The 21658-nt window shown below is 39.0% G+C and overlaps 1 long non-coding RNA gene across 4 annotated transcripts in view; it reads right to left on the bottom strand.

The window, feature by feature from the left end:
- Positions 1-21658, bottom strand: part of LOC114087195 (uncharacterized) — an 82484-nt gene that overhangs the window by 34035 nt on the left and 26791 nt on the right. Inside the window, exons 4-5 of one of the 4 annotated variants that reach the window (XR_011703956.1) lie at positions 7211-7306; positions 6409-6771 (exon numbers count right to left, since the gene is read on the bottom strand). The exons of 2 other annotated variants lie outside the window; for them this stretch is intronic. This is a non-coding gene — a long non-coding RNA (uncharacterized lncRNA). Of the gene's footprint in view, positions 1-6408; positions 6772-7210; positions 7307-7480; positions 8163-21658 lie in introns of those variants that run through there. One more of the 4 variants, XR_003581755.2, reaches the window with a different exon arrangement.

Genomic DNA, 21658 nt, shown 5'->3' on the forward strand with positions numbered 1-21658 from the left:
TGAATAGATTGTTCTTTTATAGAAATTATATTTTATCATTGATTCCTTTTGATTTGTATGGAGTTTTACAAATCAGTGAGATATACAACAAAATGGACTCTGTTGTTAAGTTTAGGACTTTGTGGATTCTCTTGAATTTTCTGTGGAGACTATCATATTATCTATAATTTTGACCATTTGTCTCTTTATTTTCAATCCTTTTTCTTCTAATTGATTTTTCTTATCATAGTCTTCTAGCTAGGCTCTCTAAATACCATGTTGACAGGAGTAGTAATGGTTGGCAATCCTTATCACTTCCAAATTTCATAAGAATGCTTTTGTCATTTAACTATTAAATATGATGTTTGTTTTGTGATTATGGGTAGATACCCTTTATCTAATTAAGGAATTTTTTTGGTCTCAGTTTGTTTACATTTTGAAATTTTATGAATAAGAATTGAATTTTATTAAATGCTTACTATATGTCTATTGAGGTGATAATTTTTTCCTTTTTATATTATTAGGGGAGCTACATAAGGCAATTTGCTAATGTTAAGTTATTATATTATTTCACTAAAGAGACTTTGGCCATAATTATTGTTCATATTATTTTTAATATATTGATAGTTTGCTTTACTAAAGTTTTGTTTAAGGGTTCCACATCTGTGTTCATGAGTGATTATGGCTTGTACTTTACTTTTCTTGTACTGTTCTTATCTGGTCTGATTATAGAATAATACTAGTATCATTGAATGACTTAGGAAAATATTTCCTCTTTTGTTACTTTCTCAAAGAATTTACCTATGATTGGATTGATAAAATTTGGTAGAATTTGCCTATAAACCCACTTATACATAGGGGTTATTTGTGTGTCAATTTTCAACCACTGATTAAAAAGATTATAGGCCTGTTTAATTTTTTGATTTATTCTTAACTCATATATACAATTAATATATACTGCACATGGAATTTTAAGTCCTGCTTTTTTTCTTTAGCATTATGTAATTTCCTAGATCACTAATACTCATGGAGAAAATAACATTTAAAACACTTACTTTAACAATGGGTGTATTTATGACTAACTATATATCTAGAATTTTATATGATATACATATATAGTATACATAGAAAAGCATAATTAGCTATGCGAGGCACATTGTAGACACACAATAGCTTCTGTTGGAGATTTGTGCTCAGAACAGCCCAGGTACTGTAACTTTCCAGAGCAAAAAGTTGGAATTTCCTCACTCTTTATGGGGTAAGGGTAAAGGCAATTCTATGAAAATGAACAAAGCAGGGGGGCTTTTCCTTTTGCTAAAGGAAAAATAACATTCTTTTTGATGATTTATTTTGGAAATGCATCCTGCCTGGACTGATGAGCTCAGATTTGGGGGCCTGAGCAATTTCTGTTGAAAGACATTTGTAGAGATTTCTATAACTGCTATAAAGATGGAAGGTTCTCAGTTCTGGGGAAAGAAAACCCAGGAATGAAATATGTTTTCTGCTTTTATGCTCAGTTCCTATGGCATAACATGTAATTTTTCTTGGTGCCCTGTGCCAGCTCAGTACTCTTTGCTGCCAGTGTATTCTCAAAGATGCTGTGTAGTGGGAACCACAGGAGCAGCTGCCCATTCGTGGGTTTATGCCATGTCTGCTTCAGATTAGAAACTGTGACCCCTTTAGGAACTTGGCGTGTGATATGGCAATTATGTGTTCTTAACAAAAACAAACATATTTCCTTTTTTGGGGGGTGGGTACTGGGGATCAAACCCTGGTCTTTGTGCTTGCCAATCATGCTCTGTACTACTGTGTTACATCCCCAGCCCCTATTTCTATTTTTTAAAAGTTCTAAACATTCTCTCTCTCCCATTTCTCCACTTGCCAAAATCAGAGATGTGTCCACCTTCACTGGAGCTAGTGTCCTTCAGAGAAGTCTCTGGAAACTCCTGTTGAGTCCTGATTGAAATTTTGTGAAACCTGTTTACGATGAAATCAGAAACATGGTCAGACTTGTGAATTCTCCTTTTAAGGAATTATTCCCAGAGGTGGGGGCACAGCTGTATGGTAGAACGTGTGTAGCAAGTACAAGACCCTAGGTTCAATCTCCAGCACCAATAAATAAAAAGCCCTCCCTGATCCTCACCCATTCTCCCTCAGAAGCACTTTGGGAACTCTGTTTGTTATTTGTATGTTTTCTTCTTGGTGCAATTACACAGCCTGTGACAACCCACTGCCCACATGTGAGCTGGCCCTGTGGCTCTGGTTGCACAGGATGGCTCAGAAGGCAGTGCTGCCCAGCTCTTTATGAGAACCAGTTTATGTTCTTCTGAGACATTCTTGTTCTGAGAATTTAGAAAAGAAAACAAACAAACAACAACAACAACAGCAAAATCTGAAGACATAGAGGTGCCCTTTTTTTCTCTTTAGCAAGATGGCACTGCAAATATTTTCTTTCTGTTTTTCTGCCCACAGAATAGCAGTTTCTAAATTGTTAGACACAGTGCTGCTTTGGTTTCACATAGCCCGTTTATTCATGGTTCTTAAGAGTTGTTGAGAATACTTCCTTGAGAAGTAGAAATGGAGATGCATAAAGAGATTAAACAAGTCTCTTAAAGTCATTCAAAGGGGATTTTGTTTGTTTTTGCTCTTGGTATCCTGTGGGTCCTCCCTCCTTCCTACCCCCTGTCCTGGAAAGCCTACTATCCATGTCTAATTGTGCAACCTAAGGCAAGCCATTTGACCTCTTAAGCACTCCATTTTTTTCATCTACAAAATCCAAGATCCTTTTCTCGTAATGGCCAGTGAATTTATGACACGATTTGGGCTCCCAGGATGTCACTGTTGCAGGCTAGGAGTATGACAAACAACATGGGATTTTACATGAAACCCTGATTTGACTTAATGCAACCTGGGTTCATGGCATGTCAACTGCCAAAGTGAAACTGACATACATAATTGTCTCATGATACTTGGAGCAGATGTTGAATGTTAAATTTGGGAGGACTTTCCCCAGTTCAGTAGCCACATTGTCCAGATGAGGAAACTGAGGCCAGTGTTAGTTCTCAAGGTTACAGGGATGAGGTTAATTGTCTTTGTTCCTGGGCAGTATTTTTCAGTCTTTACAACTTTTTGAATCTTTGGTGATGTTGGCTGACCTTTTATAGGACTCATGTGGGGTCGACAGATTATATCCTTCATCTCCAGTAAATTCTTGTCCTTATTGAGTTGCTTATTAGTGCTTCTCATTCTTCACACATTCTGTGGAGGTGAGTTAAGAGCTTCCCAGGCTTGGGGTCCTGAGGAGCTTGACAGGGCTGCTGTTCTAGGTGACGCTGGATAGGTCATCCTCCTTGTTTTATTTTCATTTCCTCCTGATGATCATCACCCATAGTGTTGATTGAGTAACTCAACATGAAGCCCCAGCATCCACAGCTTTAAGATTGTCTATGAGCTGCTGTCCATCTCAACGGGAGGCAAGACCAACACATGAGAGATGAACAGTACCCTAAGCCAGTCCTGTCCAGATATGAACTGCAGGTGTCAAAGTGCATGGGGGAGGAGTCTCTGGTTTCTCTCCAAAACTGAAGCCAGGGCCCATTTTTGACCTGTGCTGCTCACCAGGCTTCCTTTCCTGAATGCTGCGGGAAAATGGCAGTATTAGCATTGGCGTAGGATCAAAGCTCTTTCCTCTCTAACCTATAGAAACGAGCAGGTAAACAAATGGGAGCCATAAAATAGAGGCTACAGTGAAAGTTTGTCTTACCGTGATTAGCAGCTGGCTTCTTTCCAAATTCCACCTGCTCTGTGTGGCGCTGTGGTGTCTCATTCCAAGTGTCTTCTCACAGTGTCTGACCCAGGGCCTTGGGTAACAATACACCAGTGTGTGCCAAGGATAACAATGGCAGAGCTACAGAAGCAAAGCATTAAGGACAGCATGAAATCAGAACAAGCAGAGCCCGCGGGGTGGGGGGTGGTGAGAACCAGAGACTGCAAGGCAGAGGCCGCTGGTGAGGGCTGCTGACTCACCAGGTTGGCTGGGAGGTGACCTAACCTGCCTCTGCTCTGGTTTCCCTGTGTGTGAACCCTCTTTCATATTTGGCATGCTGATCAGCCAGCTGGCATGAAAAGTAAAAGCAAGACTACCTGGGAATCACAGATGCCCCTAGTGTTGTGCAACAGAGGAGCTCCAGATTTCTGCAACGGTCCCCAGGGCCAAGCCTACCCAGTCCCAAGGTGTGTGTGTGTGTATGATCTTTGAGTGATTGAAACAGTAGTGGAGCCAAAGATGTTTGACCTCTGGTTGTGCCACTAACCGGCTGGGTTTGGGGACATTACACAGTTGTCCTAAGTCTTGCTGTGTTTATCACTGAAAGAAGAGGCAGAGTGAATGATTCACTAAGCTCTTTCCCAGCTCACTATTTTTTTTTTTTTTTTGGTGGTGGTGCTAGATATGGAACCCAGGCTCTTGAACATGATAGGCAAGTGCTCTGTAACTGAGTCAAACCCCAGCCCTGCCAGTGTGTGCCTTTTACTATTGTGTGTCATTTGGAGCCCAGCCCCAATCAGTGTGTGCCTCGGCGATGTGAAAGGTGGTGCATGATCTCAAATGTCCCTTCTTTCTGGGTTGCTGCCACATCCCTTCCCATTGGGCAAGTGAAGGCTGGGCAGCTGTTACTGGGCAGGATTGTTGGGGCCAATGTCTTTGAACATAAATATCCTCACCTGTCATGACTCTAGAGAATGAGACCCAAAGAAATGAGCACATTTGAGATAAAAGAATAGGGAAGCAAGACCAGGGCCCTAGTCATGGCTGAACATCACCTCCTGATAATAATCCCCCTGGCATGTTGAGAAGCATTTTACCATGTTGATAATAACTGGAAAAAAAAAATCTCTTTAAAAAGGGTGAGTTTTTCCTCTATTGAGTATTCTTGAAGTGTAGCAGACCTGTGGGACTGTGCCATGGGGTTGGTGGTTATTGATATCTGGGAGGTGAAGGGACATACCTCCTGTTGCTATCTTGGGGGGTGGTTTAGGGTGGGGGGAGGGCCTCACAAACCAGGAAAGAACAGAAAATTATGAAGCATTGTCAAGTTGACTTGTGAGAAATTGGGCTCTCCTGGTGGGTGGGGGACCTGCCCCTCTTGTGCTTCCCATGGAATTTGGTAGATGCTTGGTCTTCAGAGTCCAGGAACCATGCCAGTTAATTTGTAAATGTGCAGCACTCTCGGTCCATTCTGTCACTGAAGAACACAATGTGATTCAGGACAGTGCAGCACTGAGATTGGGAGTGTGGCCAGGCCCATCTCAGGTACATGGAGATTTCTCAGCTTTTCTGTTGACTTACTATGTGACTCAGGGCAGGCCACCTAACTTCTCTGGAAATGAATACCTTGCACACACACTCTAGGCCTTGGAAGGAATAACTGATAGATGAATTTTGACACTTTGTAAACATAATGTGTCTAATTTCAGTCTTTCTAGAGATGTGCCAACTTTTGAGCCTTGTATACTGATTGGCTCAGTCTTCCATACCACCTGGTGGAACTTCCTTCCTTTGAAGGGCAGGAAAAGGGAAGTTCTTCTCACACATCAGTTACCTTCTGCCGAGTGTAAAAAGTCCTGCTGTGATCTGTGTCACTTGTACTGGGGCTTGGGTGGGGCAAGTGCTCAACCTTGACAGACACAGAGCCGGGCTCCTGATTGCAGATACACATCATTTAATTCATTGTCCTCAGATGCAACGTATTTGTTATTAGATTATTAGTTCAATAACTATCTTGTCTCCTGCTTTCTTAAATCTTCCACTTCCTTAGCATAGGACTGTGAACATAGCTCTCCATAAATGCTTGTTGATGAGATCTCAATCAACCCTTGAATTTCTTGATGACTCTTTCCATGCAAACTCTGAAATTTGGGAGCCACCAATGACTTCTGAATCTATCATGGAAATAATTTCTCTCCACAAGAGCTTGCCTCATGCTCCTTTGGTCATTGATAAGTGTTGTCAACATTTTTCAAATATCTTGTCTGTACTGGGGCATGAAATATATCAGGTGGGGTACATTATTACCACTGCTTCCCTCGCTGACAGACAGATTTGGCATGTCTTTGCATTTGTCTTTGGAGAGCCTTTCCTCATATGTAACATATACACCGGAAAGCACAGGAATCACTGTTGTAAAGAGCACAGGGGACAGCCACCTATCAAAGCAACTGTCTGAAGAGAAGACCAGGAACTGCTAAGTCTGATTACTTGTAATTTAACTTTGTATACAGTTTTATTTTCTTGGTGACAGCTACTTTTGTTTAACTTGCTCATTGACTCCTAAGAGACACAGGAAGACATAGGGAAGGTCTCTTAAACATCTGCCTGGGCTTCACTTTTTAATTTCTTTTCCAGGTAGAGTCTCCAGTGAGGGGGTTATTTTCTAATGGGACTCCTCAGGAGTCTGTTTCTGGAAGTAGAATGGAATTTCTAGAAGGATGAAAGACAGATGTTTGTTTCACAGAGCAGGTTGGGATATTCACATACAACCTCAATGACGGTGACATTTCAACCAGTGTTTGGGGATTTATTAGGAGAACTTCATCCTCACTCTTTCTATACAGTCAGTCCTCTGTATCTGTATGTTTCACACTCATGGTTTGACCAACTCAGATCAAAAGTATTTGGGCTAGGTGCTGTGGTGCATGTCTATCATCCCAGCAAATTAGGAGGCTGAGGCAGGAGGATTGCATGTTCAACAACAATCTCAGCAACTTAGCGAGGCCCTGCAGCTTAGCCAGACCCTGTTTCAAAAAAAAAAAAAAAAAAAAATAAGGTGTGTGTGGGGATTGCTGGGGATGTGGTTCTGTGGTTAAGCACCCTTGGGTTCAATCCCTAGTTAAAAAAAAAAAAAGGAAAAACATTACATCCATGGTGAACATGTGTGGACTATATGGACTATTATTTCCTAAACAAAACAGTACAACAACCATATACATAGCATTTACATTGTTTAGGTATTATAAATAAGCCAGCGATGATTTAAAGTACATGGGAGGAAGTATGTAACTTCTTTGCAAATGTTATGTCATTTATATAAAGGACTTGAACATTCACAAATTTGGGGTCCTGGAACCAATTTGGCTTCTCTTTTTTTCCCAAATGAATTTTTAGTTGTCTCTTAGATGGGTTAGATGATGGATGCTTGACTATTTAAAAAAAATCTTCTAAGATAATTCTTACCTTTTCTTAGGAAATGGGTCTTAGAAGTCACATGTCTCCCAAGGGGTCCGGGAAGCCTCATAGTCTGTAAACTCCTGGACCAATTAACCGGAGTTCCTGAGGGCAGGATGCAAATGAAATCAGAGGAGGGGGCTGCCTTTCATTTTTCCATCCCCATGCCTGACTCAGGGGCAGCACTCAGGGGGACGACTGTATACATGTGTTAAAGGACTTAGAACCATATCGGCACGTAATAAAAACTCCGCACATTTTCATTTGTTATTTCCACTATTATCATTTACTTGTATTCAGGGACTTATGGCAGGCAGCAGACAAGGATCATCATGACAAAGAAACTTCAAAAGCCTGTGTCAGATTTATAGGCCACTGCTTTTGTAACTGCAGAATGGTAGGAGGCACATTGATGGGGAGCCAGGACCCTCAGTAGTGAGGAGTGGACTGCTGCGCCTCTGCACCTGCTGCTTCCTCTCTGGTCTGCTCGTTCCCCTTGTCTGTGGATTTCCTTTACCCAGGGGTCGCATCCCTGGGGCTGGTTCACTCTGCAGAGAAGGCAGAGGGGAGGATATCTGAAGTTCCACCTCTGTCAAATGTGCCTCATGGAGCTTCAGTTTGGGCTTTGGCATTTCAGGACTTCCTCCTTTCTCTGCAGTCAGAATGTTAGCAGGGTCCCTGAGCTGATGTGCTTAGCGAGACAGACATCACTCAGAAACACACCACGAACTTTCCAGAGAGAAACACAGAGGCATTGCATTTCATGAACATGGCTGGATTCCTTAGCATGCGTGGAGGCCAGGAGTTAGGCTCCGGGTTGGGAAGATGAAAGGCAGGCAGCCCCTGTGCTGATTTCACTTGCATCTTGCCCTCAGGAACTCGGGTTAATTGGTCCAGGAGCTTATAGACTTCTAGGCTTCCTAGACCCCTGGGGAGACATGTGACTTTTAAGATTCATTTCCTTAAAAAAAAAAAAGGTAAGAATCGTCAGGGAAGATTCTCTTAGAGTCAAGCATCGGCCACTTAATCAATCTGGGAGATACCCAAAAATTTGGGAAAAAGGACAAGCACAATTAGTTAACAGATATCCAAATGCTGACTAACTGGTGGGGCTATGGAATGAGCTGACCTGGCCTTTTGTCCTTGTGTAGCCACGGTCTCTTGTGTGCCTGGCTCTCTTATGCTAAGACTTTTCCCTCAGGATCATCATCAATTTTTTTTCCAGTATTTAAATGATTAAACTCACAGATGGCAGCTTCTAAGTTATTATGCCACTGATTAAAGAATTGTTAAGGCAGATTTATTTCTCTAAATACAAACACATGCACAACTGAGATTTTGGCCAAAACTTTGCTAGATACAATAGTGTATTGTTTCTGTCTTCAAAATGTAGCCCATTATAGACTTGTGTTATAAAACAGCACTGCCTGGCATTTATATTGTGGTGTCTATCTCCAAAGAATTCTAAGCTTTTGACCACATTTTTAAAAAGCTACTCAGTCTCTCCAGTGTTTTTCTTTTCCATCCTTCCATCATCACCAGCATCCTTAGATGTGATAATGGACATAAAACCCTGCATACAGAGAATGCTTGCTGATTCTGATTTATCTTTCTTAGTCGCTCTAACAGATGTGTTCATGGTTGAATGTGGATGGTCCTTGCTCCACATCACTCCACCTTTCTTTTTTTTTGGCAGCAAGTAGGAGCTCACTGTGATCTCTTCATTGTTAATACTGTTTAACTGTTATTCAAAGAAAATGGAAACTATTGGTTTTGGTCTCATGCCAAATGGCTCCAGATTATTGTTCTTTAATAAAAAAAAAAGCCCTGTCACTATTCACAGATATAATTTTTTAATGCAGACCATCCATGAACAAAGAAATTATTAATTTAACAATAGAGAGTTGGTCTAGGTTTTTGGATAGAAAACCAATATAAAAAATTAAGTTGTATTTATTCACACCACCAACACCTTAAAAATGAAAGGGACCTGGGAATAAATATAATAAAAGATGTGCAAAAATCTCTATGGATAAAATTATAGCATTAAATTTTTTTAAATTGTAGATGGACACAGTATCTTTATTTTATTTATTTATTTTTATGTGGTGCTGAGGATCAAACTCAGTGCCTCACACATGACATATGAACAGTCTACCACTGAGCCAGAACCCCAGCCCAAATTATAGCATTTTTAAAAAGACATGAAGAATTTTAATTAAACTGAGAGCTATACCATGTTGGCAATAGGATGACTCAATACTACAGAGTTTCAGTTCTCTGGCCAGTGATCCAAAGATTGAATGCAATTTGGATCAGAACTACAATTTTTTGGGGGAAGGAGGCAGTTGATACACTGATTTCTCAAATTTATGTGAGGTTTGAGAAATAGAAATGTAAAGGTATAGATAGTCACAACATTGTGGAATTGTCATAGGGAAAAACAAATAGACCAAGGGAACAAAATAGGGAGCTAGAAATAAATTCCCAAATAGTGAAACTTGGTTTACAACAGATGGGCATGTGGACAAGTGGGAGAAGAAAGGATTATTCAGTGAAGAGTGCAGAGACAAGTGGAAAAATCATAAGAGGAGACAGCAACAAAATTGGGTTCCTGCCTACACCAAATACCAAAAATTAATTAGAATTAGATTAAAAACTTAAATGTGAAAAGAAAATTTTAAGCAGTTTAGGAGAAAATATAGGAAGATACTTTTATGATCTTGATGTGGTGAATGACTTTATGAAGAAGACACAAAAAACATAAACCATGATCTGAAAGTCTAATAAATTTGACTGTATTAAATGAAGAACATCAGTTCATCAAAAGACACCTAAATGTAGCTGATGCGGTGGTGCATGCCTATAAGCCCAGCATCCCAGGAGGCTGGGGCAGGAGGATCTCAAGTTTGAGGTGAGCCTTAGTAACTTAGTGAGGCCCTAAGCAATTTAGTGAGATACTATCTCGGTTAAAAAATAAAAAGGGCTGGCTGGGCTTGGTGGCGATATCTGTAATCCCAGTGGCTTGGGAGGCTGAGACAGGAGGATCGTGAGTTCAAAGCCAGCCTCAGCAAAAGCAAGGTGCTAAGAAACTCAGTGAGACCCTGTCTCTAAATAAAATACAAAATAGGGCTGAGGATGTGGCTCAGCGGTCGTGTGCCCCTGAGTTTAATCCCCAGTACCAATAAATAAATAAGTATATAGGGCTGGGTATGTAATAACTAATAAACATGAAAAAATTAATAATCAGACTTTAGTAACTCAAAATTAAAGCCACAATGAGATATCACTTTATATCAGGTAGGCTGGCAAAAAATATGAGTCTGATTTTATTAAGTGCTGACAAGAGATGTTTGGCAAGTAGAAATTCTCATATTCAGTGGGAGAGAATTTTTACAACTTTGGAAGGCAGATTTTTACCTTGACAATCAAGCTGTAGGCACATGATCTTACCATTTTACTCCTAGGAGTAGACTCTGGTGGAAAGAGAATAGCTTTGGAAGATACACCAAGCTTGGATTTGATCCAAGTTTTATCATTTCCCAGTTGTATGTCCTTGAGCATAAGACTTTCTCAGTTCCCCCATGAGAGAATGTGGTGTATGGTGACTAAACACTCATGGCATATAATAAACCTTAATAAGTACATCCATTTGTATTAAGATCTGTTAATAGCCATTATTACTAATTTGACTGAAGGGTAAGCCTTCCTTATTACTACCCATATTGTATATCGTAGGTGGGCAATCTAGCAAGGTTTGATTTGGATTTGTAGGATCTCCACTAAATGCCCAGCTGCTACTGTATGTATTTTATTCTTTGTAAACCTCCACATCCCCTGCCCCCTCTCCTACTTCACCTATTCTTCATATGTGAAATTCCTGGCCCATTTGTTTTGACACACGGTGACCATCTCCTTGGCCAATAAAGTCAGTCAACATGTCAGTCATGTTATACTGTTGGTATAACATGTTCAAAACACAAAAGATTATTACACTGAAAAGGATGTGTTGTTTCTATATTACTGGGGGTCTTCAATGCTTCTTAAAGTTTATAAACCCAGCATTGCAAAGAATATGGTAGGCCAAATGGCTGATGTATAGTTAGAATCAAAATACATCCCCAATGGCCTTCTCCTGATGCAGCCTTTTCTGAGATGTGTTTGCTCTTCCCTGAAATCACATTTTTTTTTTATGTTGGTGTGGTGTAGAAAACTGGAGTTACCAACAAATGCAGGCATTTGATTGCTCTGCTCAGCCATTTATTAAAAAGCCAGAATCAGCTAAGAACAGTTACTATTGGTGATATCGAAGGACCATATAACAAAATGGGAGAAAATGATAAAGAGGCAATAATTTTAAGTGAATTACCAGCCCAAGGACTTGGCAAATTCTAAGGAATTCTTAAATCGAGGCTTTCAGAGGAGAATAAATAATTTGACCACTTAAGTGTTTTGGAGTGACAGATATTTCTGAGAATATCACAGAGATTTTTAGACAACTTACAGAAGGAATTCAGGAGGCCTGGGGCCTCCTGCTGGTTGTCTGTGCATTTGGGGACTTTCTTACAGCTATGCTTTTTATCGCTCAAAAAGATTTAAAAGCTCATCCTCATTACTTTGAAGGTCATTAAAGAATGACAATAAAAGTTGGTATTTCAGATCATTGTGAAGGAAATTAGGAACATGACCCTTTGGATGTCCTTCCTTTGGACTGTTCCTATCTCTGGCCATCTGGAAAGCTGTGTTTCCAGAGTACACTGTCAGGATCTCTGTCACTGTTGAAGTTCAGGCAGACAAGTCAGCACACAGGCCTAAGAGCCAGGAGGATTATATCTGACACTTGAACCAGTCTGGGCCTTCTGTCCAGCTATCTCCTTAAACCCTCTAGCTATTCCTGATTTAACATTTTGATTTCTCTTTTGCAGAAAACATAGTATAAATCTAAAGCTGAACTAGCCAACTTTAGAGTGACCAAGAATCTTGGTTTTCTTGGTAAACAGGACTTTTAGAGCTAAAAGTGGGCAGTCCTGAGCAAACAGGATACTTGGCCATCCTAGCTGACACACACTTTGTATGCCCAGGACAGGCGAGCTACATACAGCTATGTTACATGTAGTGGGTTGAATAGTGGCTCACCTGTTGTTTTCTGTTTTGTTTTGTTTTTGATAAAGGCTCTCCTAACAGGCATGAGGTGATATCTTGGTGTGGTTTTCATTTGCATTTCTCTGATGATTAGTGATATTGAGTATCTTCATATGCCTGCTGGCCGTTTATATGTTTTCCTTGGAGAAGTCCTTTGTCCATTTTTATTGCTATTGAGTTGTAGGCATTCCTTATAGTTTCTTTTACATTTATTGGTTCCTTTTAGTTATACACAAAAGTAGAATAGGATTTTGAATATCAACCCCTTCACAGGCCTATGGTTTACATGTATTTTCTTCCAGTCCATGGTTGCTGTTTCACTCTGTTGATTATTTCCTTTCCCATGCAGAAGCTTTTTAGTTTAGTGTAGTTCTACCTGTCTATTTACTTATGTTGCATGTGGTTTTGGTGTTATAGCCAAGAAATCATTGCAGCTTTCTACGTGTGTTTTCTTTTAGGAGTTATGTAGTTTCAGGCCTTAAGAACTTTAGTTCATTTTGATTTGATGTTTGGGTATGCTGTAAGAAAAGGACCCAATTTCATTCTTTTACATGTGGTTATCTAGTTTCCCCAAACCATTTGTTTAGACCATCCTTTCCCCACTCCATAGTCTTGACACCCTTGTTGAGGATTGTTTCACTGTGTACGTGTGGGTTTCTGGGCTCTCTGTTCCACTCCATTTGTGTACATATCTGACCTTATGCCAATCTTGTACTGTTTCGATTCCAGTAGTTTTATGTTTTGAGGTCAGAAAGTAAGAGAATTGCAGTTTTGTTCTTTCTTAACATTATTTTGGCTACTCAGGGTCCTTTAGGGTTCCATGTGAATTGCTGCAAAAAATGTCATTGAAAATTTTTTTAATATTTATTTTTTAGTTGTAGTTGGACACCATATCTTACTTATTTTATATGGTGCTGGGGAACGAATCCAGGGCCTTGCCCGTGCTAGGCGAGTGCTCTACTGCTGAGCTACAACCCCAGCCCTCATTGAAATTTTGATAGGGATTGCAATGAATCTGTGGATCACTTTGGGTGGTATAGATGTTTTAACAATGTTATCCATGAACACAAGATGGTGAATTTTTATATATAGACTTTATTATATTGAGTTAATTTCCTTTCATTCTTTGTTTTTTGAGTGCTTTTTATCATGAAATGTTGAATTCATATTGAGGTGATCATATGAGTTTTATCTTTCTTTTTTTTTTTTTTTGGTACCAGGGATTGAACCCAGGGGTGCTTAACTACTGAGTTCACATCCCCAGCCATTTTTATATTTTATTTAGAGACAGGGTCTCACCAAGTTGCTTAGGGCCTCACTTATTTGCTGAGTTACCTTTCATTATTTTTTTTAAATATATTTTTAGTTGTCAATGAACCCTTATTTTTTTAATTTATATGTGGTGCTCAAAATTGAGCTCAGTGCCTCATACATGCTAGGCAATTCTTTACACTGAGCCACAACCCCAGCTCTGTCTTTCATTCTTAATGTGGCACATCACATTGATTTTTGTATGTTCAATCATCCTTTGCAAATCATGGATAAATCCAAATTGGTCATGGTATAAGATTCTTTTAATATGCTGCTGAAATCAGGTTTCAGGTATTTTGTTGAGGATTTTCGCATCAATATTCATTAGAGATATTGGACGGTAGTTTTTCTTCTTCTTTTCTTCCAATTTCTTTGTCTGGCTTTGTTATCAGAGTGGTACTGGCTTCAAAAAATAAGTTTGGAAGTGTTCCCTCCTCTCCCGACTCTATGTTGGGAAAGTCTGAGAAGGATTGGCATTACTCCTTCTTTAAATGTTTTCTAGAATTCTTCAGTGAAGCCATCTGGTCCTGGGCTTTTCTTTGTTGGGAGGTTTTTGATTACCAATTCAGTCTCCTTTCTAGTTATAGGTCTGTTCAGATTCTCTATTTCTTCATAATTTAGTCTTGGTAGGTTTTGTGTTTCTAGAAGTTTATCCATTTCTCCTAGGTTAATCAATTCATTGGTGTATGGTTGTTCATGATAGTCTCATAATCTTTTTTATTTCTGTGTTGTCAGTTATGTCTCCTTTTTAATTTCTGATTTTATTTATTTATTTGTATCTTTTCTGTTTTTTCTTATTCTGGTTGAAAGTTTTAAAATTTTGTTTATCTTTTTGAAAACCAACTCTTACTTTCATTGCTGTTTTTCTGTTATTTTTCTATTCCCCATTTCATTTATTTCTGCTCTAATCTGTATTATTGTTTTTCTTTTTCTGATTTCTTCAGATAGAAAGTTGGGTTGTTTATTTGAGGTCTTTGTTCTTCTTTAACATAGGTGTTTACTGCCATAAACTTCCCTCCTGGTACTATTTTTGCTACTTCTCATGAGTTACATGTTTAGTTTTTGTCTAAAGATACTTTATAAATTCCCTTATTTCTTTTCTGACACATTGATTTTTTTTTTTAAGAGCAACCTGTTTTATTTCCACATATTTGTGAATATTCAAGTTTTTTTGTCTGCTATTAATTTTTACTTTCAAAGTGATCAGGAAAAATACTTGGTGTGATTCTAGTCTTCTTAAATTTGTTGCCTTGTTTTGTGATCTATCCTGGAAAATGTTTTATGTGCTCTTGAGAAAAATGCATATTCTGCTTCTGTGGGGTGGAATATTTTATAGATGGCTATAAAACAGTGGAGTTCAAATCTTCTATTTCCTTGTTGATCTTCTGTATGGATAGTTTATTCTACAGTGAAAGTGGGATACTGAAATCTCTTGCTATTTATTCTTGTGTTGCTATCTATTTCTCCTTTAAGTTCTGTCACTATTTGCTTCATATATTTGGGTTCCCTTATGTTGGGTACATATAATGCTTGTAATTGTTTTATCTTCCTGGTAAATTGATCTTTTCATCATTATAAATGTCATTTCTGGTCTCTCATGATAATTTTTTTTGCTTAAAGTCTATTTTGTCTAAGTATGGCCGCCACTGCTATTCTGGTTACGGTTGTCATGGACTATCTTTTTCCATTCTTTTACTTTTGGCCAATGTGTGTCTAAAGTGAGTCCCTTGATGACAGCATACCTATAGTTGGACTTGTTTGTTTTCCAATTAGCTTCCATGTATTTTGGCTGAGGAGTTTAATTGATTTTTACCTTGAAAGTAATTACTGAGAGGGACAGATTTATAATCACTCTTTTGTTAATTTTTTTTGTCTGCCTTTTCCGATTTCTTTTTTATCCTTTTCCTCTCTTGCTTTCTTCCTTTTGTTCATATTTTCAAGTGATATACTTTGATTTCTTTCTCTCTCTCCTGTTTTGTGTGTGTGTGTGTGTGTGTGTGTGTGTTCTACGGGTATTTTCTCTGCACTTAACATGGGACTTAAATAAAATATCTCATAGTTTTAGCCATCTGTTTTAAGTGGATAATAACTTCAGTCATACACAAAAGTTATACTTTCACTTCTCCCTCACCACACTGTATGTTATTGATGTCACAAATGATATATTTTTATACCATGTATCATTAACATATTTATGTAGTTATTTTTATACTTTTGTCATTTAACTTCTATACCAGAATTAAAAGTGATTCACATACCATTGTTAAAATATTATAGTATCTATACTTGTTTAGATATTTACCTTTACCGGTGAGCTTTATACCTTCATATACTTTCATTTTGCAGCCTAGTATCCTTCCACTTCAATTTGAAAGACTTCCTTTAGCAGTTCTGGCAAAATTGATCTAGTGCTTTTGTTTATTTGGAAAAGTATTTCTCTTTCATTTCTGAAGGACAGTTTTGCCAGATATAGTATTCTTGGTTGGCAGTTTTCTTCTTTTAGCACTTTGATCAAATGTACCATTTTGCTTCCTTCTGGTATGCAAGCTGTCTGCTGAGAAGGCCACTGATAGCCTTATGGGGACTTTGTTGTATGTGACAAGTTGATTTTTCTCTTTCCACTTTCAAAATTCACTTTGTATTTGACATTTGACAGTTTGATCATAATGTGCCTTGGTGTAGACTTCTTGGAGTTCAACATAGTTGGAGTCAATTAGGCTTCTTGAATCCATATTTCCTTTTCCCTCCCTAGATTTTAGAAGTTTCCTACCATTATTTCTTTAAAAAAACTGCCCCCCTCCCTTTTTTTCTGTTCCTTTTGGGACTCCTTAAATGTACATATTGATAGTGTCCCATAAGTATCTCAGATTTTCTTCACTATTTTCATTCTTTTTGATTCTCTGATTGGATATTTTAAATGACCAACCTTTGAGCTTATTGATTTTTGCTTCTGCTTTATCAAGTCTTCTGTTGAACCTCGGTGCATATTTCAGTTCAGTAATTATATTTTTCAGCTCTGAATTTTGTTTGGTTCTTTTTAATTTTAATATTTTCTGTCCCTGTTGATGTTCTCATTTGGTTCATGCAACATTTTTCTGAGCTAGTTGGCAACTTCACAGTGGTAATTTTGAAATTATTGTTGGGTAATTAATATATTGCCATTTCTTTGCAGTAAGTTTCTGGAAATTAATTTTGGTCCTTTGATTGGACCATGTTTCTTTTTGTGTGTGTGTATGAGTTGAGAGCAGTTCTCTCTCAGAGTTTTCAGACAGGTTTCATGCAGGAAAAATTCTCACCAATCAACCCTTCTAGAGATTCTGGGGGTCTTTCAAACCTTCTCTTTTCTATGGATGTGTCTTTTCTGGACTTTTATGTGTTAGAGGAATTTGCTAATTTCCCCCCACCCCCCACCCCAGGAGCTCATAGTATTTTGCTCTCTTTGGTGTCTGTAGTACTGCAGGTTTCCTGAAATTTCCTCAAGTTATCTGGCCCTCTTTTGTTTTCAGTGGCCTCGAGGCTTGTAGAGTGTGCTGGTTCCTGTCAGCAATCTGAGACTAGTTCCTTGGGTAGCCCCCAAAAGCTAGAACACAGAATGTGGGCTTCAACTGTTCTCCTCAGGCAGAAGCTAGGACTTAGAGTTCCCTCTCAGTTTTACTCTGTTGAACTGGGGGGAGGGACTGTGGCAAGTGGGAGCTCCAAGAATATCCCTACCAGAATTGATGCATCTGGTTTTGCACTTGCCTTGGAAGCAGGAATCTCTAATTGTTTTCTGGATTCATCACAAAAGAAATTGGTTCATGTATTGTTAAGTGTCCCCATGGGGAAAAGGAGGATCTAGGGCTTCCTATTTTGTCATCTTGCAAAATCATTTCACCAGGAGGTCTTTGCAGATGTAATGAAGGTAAGGATCTTGAGGGAACATCATTAGGTCGGGCCCTAAATCTAGTAGGGAGTGTTTTTATAACAGACAAAAAAGGAAAAGGTACTAGGACACAGGAGAAAAGACCACGTGAAAGTGGAAGCAGAGATTTAAATTTAATTGATGTTTCTAAGCCAAAGATTGACAAGAATTGTTGGCAACAACCAGAAGCTAGAAGAGAGGCATGGGGTGGCTTGTCTCTCTCTCCAGAAGGAGCCAACCTTGCCAATACCTTGATTTCACACTTATGGCCTCCTAGAACTTTCAAAGGATACATTTCTATTGTTAAGAGCCAGCAAGTTTGTGGTAATTTTTTTTTACTGCAACATTAGAAAACAATACAGATGGGAAGTGATTTGGGAGTTTTACTGTAGTTGTCAATCTAACCACTCGTTGATCAAAGTGAGCCCACCTGTATCTATGGCTGTTATCCACTGTTCAGTGGCACCTAAACTGATTCCTTAGTGTCCTGGGGATCCCTGGAGGTGCCCTGGGGGCAAATTGTGAGCAATGTATCAAATAAAGACAGAGCCATGGGCTCCAGATCCCTGACTCACCTAACCCAAAGAACTCTTGTTTTAAATGAGTTATATTTAGGGGGTTTAGTATAGGATTTTGTTTGGAGAAGGGGGAAAAATCCCAAACAAATGGAAATGTACCACCACTTAACAAAGTGAATAAAAGAAAAAGAAATATGATATTTCTATAGGTTTCTTTTCTTTTTCTTCATCCCCCCCCCCCCCCCCCGTGCTAGGATTGAATTGGATCCAGGGGTGCTCTCTCACTGAGCTACATCCCCAGCTCTTTTTGATTTGAGACAGGGTCACTAAGTTGCTAAGACTCGCCTTGAACTTGTGATCCTCTCAGCCTCCCCAGTAGCTGAGATTCCAGGTGTGCTATGGATTCGTTCTTGCTCTTCTTTCTCTTTTAACACCATTCTCTTTTTACCTTTTTCTAGCCAGTGTCCTTTTGGGGTGCTTTTGGGGCACTGCCATTTCTGCAGACACAATGACCCCCTGCTGCTGTGATTGGGAAATGGTGAGGAGGCTTGGATCAGAGCGGACGGGAGTTTGAAGAATCCCCAGTACTTCAGATAAAACCCCAAGGAGGTTTGGTTGTCCTCAACCCTGCCACAAATTTTCACTATAGATTCTTGTCTCCTCCATTGATAATGTTCTGCCAATAATCCCACCTAGATTGGCATTCCACATTTACTGATGGCTCATAGCAAGTACTGAGGGATGAAGTGAAATTATTAAATGCTGGGGGAAGGGAAAAGTGGGCAGGCAGGACAATTATTTTAAAAGGGTTAAGGGAAAAGGGAGGTGGGGGTAATAACAAAAGGAAAAACTGTACCTACATTAGAGTGCTATAATTTTCCCCAACTATTGCCATAGAAATCACACTTCAGACTCTCCGCCATGCATAAATTTTAGGAGAACAATTTACCTGTATTGTTCACTCTGTGTCATCAGCGGCCTCTCTCCTGTGTATTAGTCAGCAGGACTCATTTCATACATTATCATCTTGAGCTGTTGAGTATTCATTTCTTTGCACTGATTTTGCTGCCAATGTGTCCTCTTTTCAAGTCATGGACATCATTAAGTGTACTTTTTATTTTACATCATTTATCATTTTCACAGCTCCTTTATTTCATTACTTTGCATTCAGAATTTCAGGCCTAAATCAATAGCCTTGACATAAAGGCAGGTCCGTGCTGTCTCTGTTTGGCATTAGCAGTTCCTTTCCTGAATCAGAAATTTCTTTTTTCTCTCCAGAAGTCCAGGGTGGAGAATAGTTTACATGCTTATGAAGTCTAAATTCGTTAGAAGGATGAATGTAAAAGCTGATGATGGGAATTCCCTATAAAAGAAACTCTATGTACTCCTATCTTGGCCTTTTATACTCTGGTTATCACTGCCTTTCTTGCCTTCCGTTTTTCCTCTCCAAAGAAGGGAAACATCTTCTTGATAATTAGTTCCACGACCAACTCTGCCACAGGCTTGTTCAGCTCTTAGAAAATAAACTTGTCTTTCTGTTTTTTCTCCTGCAAAATGGGGACTTGCTGATCTCTTTGGGAGTGCTTTGATTGATGAAGAACCAAGATCCATCATGAGGAGCAACCCTATTCCAGAGTAATTAGAGTGGCTGGATCTCAAAGCAGTTGGACACTGGGACCCCAGAGCAGGTTCTCCTCTGATGTATTCTGTTTAGAACTCAATTTCCTCTCAGTGCGCCTGAGAGCCAGTTCCAAATGAAGCCTATGCCTTGCTCATGGAGCAGGTAGCCCTCCTGAAGGAGATGGGGAAGACTCAAGGAATGTTACTGCCGATGCCAATATCGGGATGGTGCTGGCAAGTACGAGACTCCAGGTAGTCTCTGGAGCCAAGCCAGGAAGGGAAGGGGGCTCCATCTTCTCTGTTGTTGAAGGCACCCAGGTCATCAGAACATTTGCATTCTTTAACACTATGAGGCCAAGGCACTTAGGAGTTTGGGCCTGATGCTTTTAATCTCTATGGAGTGATGACAGCAACATAAAGTGTCATCAATGTTGACCATTCTCATTCCTTTACAGGTAATCAGCTCTTAACATCCTTTTATGCTATTGTTTTCTAAACCATTAATGGCGAGTCCTTCCATCATCTGTTTTTAATTCTCATCCCCTTGAAAAGAGGAAGGCTGCCCCAGGGCCTACTGACATACCTCACTGGTAAGGGAAAGTTCTCTGAGTGTCCATACTTGGGCTGTATGTGTTCTGGTACCTGTGCTATCTGTCTATCTATCTATCAATTTATTTATTTTTATTTAGATTTTTATTGTAAAATGTACATATAAAAAGGTGTATGTAGCATAAATATAAAGTTTAAAGGATAGTAGTGAAAAGAATACTCATGTATAGGTTGATTTCTCATCCAAAATTATGAAATTTGAAATGCTCCAAAATCGACAAGTAGAAAATTCCGTGCCATCAAACTTTTTCATGTATGAAATTATTAGAAACATCATATAAAATTGACTTCAGGTTGTATATATAAGGCATACATGAAACATAAGTAAATTTTGTTTTTAGACTTAGGTCCTATCCCTAAGATATCTCATGATGTATATACAGATATTCCAAAATCAATAAACATCCAAATTCTGAAACATTTCTGGTGCCAAGCATTTCAGGTAAGGGCTGCTCAATCTCTACCATCCACCAAGATGCAGCAATGGAATATTATAGTACTTTTGAAGTCCCATATATTGCCTTATTGTACCTTCTCTCTCTATCCCATCAGAAGTGACCTTTGACTTAAATTTAGTGCTAATCAGCCCCTTGATAGTAATATAGTTTTAACCCACATATTAAATATGTAAATAACATTGCTTAGTTTTGCCTCCTTTTGAATTTAACTTAAATAGTAAATAGTATGTATTTTTTTCTCATTTTCTAAATGTCATTATCATTATTTTAGTTTTATTTATGTCTTTTTAGCTACAGTGCTCTTTTTTAAAGTTGTGATTCATTTTCCTTATGATTTTATCTCTAGGAAATTTTTGAGTCTTGGGTTTAAAGAACCTTCCTTCCTCCAGAAAGCGCTAGGGTTTTATTTTTCTAGGTACCTAGGGTTTTACCAGCCCAGGGTACTTAACCTAAAATTTGTGGCATTTGTGGGACACACAGGTGGTATAAATTCTGACTCCAATTTCAAACTTAGGTGAGATTTTCTTAATTTCATCAATTCCGTCTGGACCCAAATTTGAGAGGCATAGTTTATTTCTATGGGGCAGGTTTTGATTGAGTTCATCTACTGAAGACATAGCTCTTTGGGAGTCCTGTTTTTGTTTTTTGGTAGCAGGAATTGAACCCAGGGGCTCCTAGCCACTGAGCCACATCCCCAGCCCTTTTTTAAATTTTGAGACAGGGCTTTGCTGAGGCTGGCCTTGAACTTGTGATCCTCCTGACTTAGTCTCTCAAGGCATGCGCCAGCCATTGTGCCTAGTAGGGAGATGTGTATATATATATATATATATATATATATTTGTGTGTGTGTGTGTGTGTAGTTATCTTATTGGTTATCTTATTTAGATTTCTATACTTC

Source organism: Marmota flaviventris, chromosome 12 (genome assembly GCF_047511675.1).
Source record: "Marmota flaviventris isolate mMarFla1 chromosome 12, mMarFla1.hap1, whole genome shotgun sequence".
In the NCBI taxonomy this organism is placed as follows: Eukaryota; Metazoa; Chordata; class Mammalia; order Rodentia; family Sciuridae; genus Marmota; species Marmota flaviventris.